Below are 4,581 nucleotides of genomic sequence, written 5' to 3'. Positions count from 1 at the left end.
CACCAGACATCCACCAAACAATCCACCCAGCACCCGGTGTGTTTTTGGGAGGGTCTAACAATTAACAACGTAAATTAAACAATTCCAAATATAAAAATTAATTACAAATTTTGATTCTAAATTAACTTAAATATATTCCAACTACCCAAAGAACAAAACAAAATTGGTAGAAATTATAAACTACAAAACCTTAGCATAAATGGCCACGACAGTTGCTCCTAAAGTCATCAGTTGGACCTGTCTGGTTCTTCATCTGGTCTCTGTCATGTTGTTTTGAACTCTCCGAACCCACATGCAAAGACTCTCTCAGGAGATCAGATTAAAGATTTATTTACAAAAGACAATTGGTGTGTAATGCAGGAGCGTCTGATCAGGAGCGGACCGGTGTGATCGAACAGCTGGTAGGTGGGCGTAACTCGTCAGGGAGCTCAGCGGATGGAACTGCAAATCCCGTACTTCGCATGGAGTGTCCAGACAACAGGGAGCCTAGGAATCACAGAAAGGTACAGGACAGGTAAGCGTGCGAAACAGACTGGATATCTTTCTAGAGATCTCAGGACCAGATGTACCACAAAGGCGACAACACTTTGGCGACGAAGTGCCGGGAACCCGCTCCTAATATGCTCCCGCTGATGATCCACAGGTGTGCCGAAACACACCTGTGGAGAGGGTGTGTGAATACGGCAGCGAGCTCTCGAACGCCACCTAGAAGGAAACCAGAGGAACTGCTGAAGCCGCAGATCCTGACAGTCTCTGGTAGTTCAGGCAAGATGAAGAAGTTCCAATAGGTTCCAAATCTCATTATTTCTCAAGCAAATGATGCTGAGGGGTGCTGGTTAGGTCCTGAAACTGTTAAACGGACCTGGGTGGTGCACAGAAGGGAAAATTGGTGAAGTACAAAAAGTGCTCATTTTACCAAACTTGATGCGTATTCTCCCTCCAACCCTCTGCAGGTCCCCGCCATGTTTGGTGGTCCTAGCCCATTCCTTTCATGTAGCTGCCATAGACTCCCGTTCGTTTTTCGACCTAGTCAAAGTCTGGCTAGGAACTTCTTATCGAGCTGGGACTTAACCCTAACTTCAGTGGCCTCTTACTTCAACCAGGTTTCAATACATTTTGATTTGTTTTTTAGCTCAATTTTTTAAATAAATCAGCTGAGCTTTAAAAACTCGTCTGAGTTTCTGTTCAATGAAGGAGTTTTGCCTCAATGCTGCTCGGCTCACCAGGAATTGGCCTTAAAAGTAAATGTTTAAACAGATTTTCTCTTCTTTTACTTTTTAAGGAGTAAAAAGGAACAGATGAACTCATGTTCATTCATGTTTATTGGAATAAACATGAGTTCATTCCAATAAACTCATGTTATTGGAATGAACTCAGCTCAGCTTTAAAAAGTCATCTCAGTGATAACTGTTGGATGATGGAGTTTTATCTTAATGCTTCTCTGAAGGGGCTTGAATTTGGTTTTAAAAGTCTGATATTTTAACCAAGTTTTATTTTGTTTTATTTGTCTTTTCAAACTCTGTTTTGAAGACAGAAATCACAGCTCAGCTTCTGATTTCATTGTTGAGCTCCTGCTAGGTGCCAGAAATGTGTATTATCACGGTTCTGAACATCAGAAATGGACTTTAAAAAACCCAGAATGCATTGCATGGTGGGGCTTCATATTTTAGCTTCTAGTTCAGCTGTTTTTGCTGCAACCCCTAACAAACCATATACTGTTTTCATCAAAATGAACTCCTCTATCAAACTAGATGACTTAGAATGAATTTGGAAACTTGTAGAAAATCAGCACCATGAGTCAGAATAGGGTGTTTATTGTTGAACTGTTGCCTGCTGCGAGCTTCAACACGAAAAAGAAAACCTCCTGCTGGCTGCTTTGGGTAAGTACCCTTACCTATTAATGTGGTCATGGAGTTACAACGGAGCATTCTAGAGGTCTTGCGGTGTATGATGGCACTAGAATGGCTCTTTGGTTTCGTTTCAGGGATGATGGTTTGAACCCCAGCAAGTGTCTAGAGATCTGGAAGGCAGCAGCTGGTCCAGGTTCTTCTTCCTTGGGACAATGGCTGGGTGATGATGACTTGGTATGACTGCTAATGCTCATCCTCCTGGTTAGCGTTATGACACGGGGAGCCATACCAATCTGGTGCAGAACTGCTGGTGCGCAGTTCATTTTGGCTAGCTTGATAAAGGTGAGTCGGTGCCCCACCAAGCAGACTCCCAGTACTCTACACAGACCAGCAGAGAATCAATCAATGCAGAGCATGCTGCATGTTAACCTTGCAGTGTTAACGGATAGCACGTGGGAAAGGTGACTCGGGAGTCTTGAATGCAGTCCAATCTTCTATAGCCTCACAAGCTAAACCAAGACCATTTTGGCAGCTTCCATGCAGAAAAGCATGATGCTCTTCTTTGTGTGTCACACATTGGTCTTTGCAGTACAACAGCCAGCTATTGGCTATAGCGAGATCCTTAATTAGTACCCTCAATTTCCATTTTTTGCCACTTGTGTGGTAGCAACTCATAAGGTCAATTACACCCATCTTGGAGTTGTATATATGGACAATACTGGGTTGTGAGATGGTCACTTATTTCAGTTTGACGTCTTTGTGAGGTGTCTTCTTGCAGGGTTAGGTAATTATGCAAGTAGTGGCATGCTAACCCTGTGCCACTACCTTTTTTTTTTTTTTTTTACCAGAATACTGTTTGGATCAGATGCCTCCATGGGAACTTTGGGTTCTGCAATCACCCATTTTGGCTGTCCCCTGTAATGTTTTCTAGTCTACAACTAACATGTGGCAGTAAAATGACCTCATGTGGATGCCAGGTGATAGGAGGTTACGTTCCACATATATTTGTACATGGCCCCTTAAGTTACAGTTCTAAAATGTGAGCTCATGGTGGTGAGAAAATTGGAGTATAGGTTCATACAACTTTTCTTAAAGTGAATATCTTGTAGTTTTAACAAGTGTGCACATTTAAACCCTTCAATGCTGAAAACATAAATGTACTTTACTATTTTTTAAGGAATAGTACTGCTGTGCAAAACCTAACTTTAAGGTTTAAACTTTAAGGTTTAAACTTTAAGGTTTAAACTTTAAGGTTTAAACTTTAAGGTTTAAACTTTAAGGTTTAAACTTTAAGGTTTAAACTTTAAGGTTTAAACTTTAAGGTTTAAACTTTAAGGTTTAAACTTTAAGGTTTAAACTTTAAGGTTTAAACTTTAAGGTTTAAACTTTAAGGTTTAAACTTTAAGGTTTAAACTTTAAGGTTTAAACTTTAAGGTTTAAACTTTAAGGTTTAAACTTTAAGGTTTAAACTTTAAATTTAAGGTTTAAACTTTAAGGTTTAAACTTTAAGGTTTAAACTTTAAGGTTTAAACTTTAAGGTTTAAACTTTAAGGTTTAAACTTTAAGGTTTAAACTTTAAGGTTTAAACTTTAAGGTTTAAACTTTAAGGTTTAAACTTTAAGGTTTAAACTTTAAGGTTTAAACTTTAAGGTTTAAACTTTAAGGTTTAAACTTTAAGGTTTAAACTTTAAGGTTTAAACTTTAAGGTTTAAACTTTAAGGTTTAAACTTTAAGGTTTAAACTTTAAGGTTTAAACTTTAAGGTTTAAACTTTAAGGTTTAAACTTTAAGGTTTAAACTTTAAGGTTTAAACTTTAAGGTTTAAACTTTAAGGTTTAAACTTTAAGGTTTAAACTTTAAGGTTTAAACTTTAAGGTTTAAACTTTAAGGTTTAAACTTTAAGGTTTAAACTTTAAGGTTTAAACTTTAAGGTTTAAACTTTAAGGTTTAAACTTTAAGGTTTAAACTTTAAGGTTTAAACTTTAAGGTTTAAACTTTAAGGTTTAAACTTTAAGGTTTAAACTTTAAGGTTTAAACTTTAAGGTTTAAACTTTAAGGTTTAAACTTTAAGGTTTAAACTTTAAGGTTTAAACTTTAAGGTTTAAACTTTAAGGTTTAAACTTTAAGGTTTAAACTTTAAGGTTTAAACTTTAAGGTTTAAACTTTAAGGTTTAAACTTTAAGGTTTAAACTTTAAGGTTTAAACTTTAAGGTTTAAACTTTAAGGTTTAAACTTTAAGGTTTAAACTTTAAGGTTTAAACTTTAAGGTTTAAACTTTAAGGTTTAAACTTTAAGGTTTAAACTTTAAGGTTTAAACTTTAAGGTTTAAACTTTAAGGTTTAAACTTTAAGGTTTAAACTTTAAGGTTTAAACTTTAAGGTTTAAACTTTAAGGTTTAAACTTTAAGGTTTAAACTTTAAGGTTTAAACTTTAAGGTTTAAACTTTAAGGTTTAAACTTTAAGGTTTAAACTTTAAGGTTTAAACTTTAAGGTTTAAACTTTAAGGTTTAAACTTTAAGGTTTAAACTTTAAGGTTTAAACTTTAAGGTTTAAACTTTAAGGTTTAAACTTTAAGGTTTAAACTTTAAGGTTTAAACTTTAAGGTTTAAACTTTAAGGTTTAAACTTTAAGGTTTAAACTTTAAGGTTTAAACTTTAAGGTTTAAACTTTAAGGTTTAAACTTTAAGGTTTAAACTTTAAGGTTTAAACTTTAAGGTTTAAACTTTAAGGTT

At 35.3% G+C, this 4,581-nt stretch overlaps 1 long non-coding RNA gene across 1 annotated transcript; it reads right to left on the bottom strand.

The window, feature by feature from the left end:
• Positions 1-314: 314 nt before the first annotated feature.
• Positions 315-898, bottom strand: LOC116730241 (uncharacterized). Its single transcript, XR_004341285.1, has 2 exons — positions 570-898; positions 315-486 (listed from the first exon to the last, which is right to left on the bottom strand). It is a non-coding gene; the product is annotated as an uncharacterized LOC116730241 (long non-coding RNA).
• Between the last annotated feature and the right edge of the window lie 3,683 nt (positions 899-4,581).

The sequence above is a fragment of the Xiphophorus hellerii genome, chromosome 2 (assembly GCF_003331165.1).
Source record: "Xiphophorus hellerii strain 12219 chromosome 2, Xiphophorus_hellerii-4.1, whole genome shotgun sequence".
In the NCBI taxonomy this organism is placed as follows: domain Eukaryota; kingdom Metazoa; phylum Chordata; class Actinopteri; order Cyprinodontiformes; family Poeciliidae; genus Xiphophorus; species Xiphophorus hellerii.
Note: the sequence above shows the minus strand (reverse complement) of the source record. Positions and strands in the feature narration are given on the sequence as shown.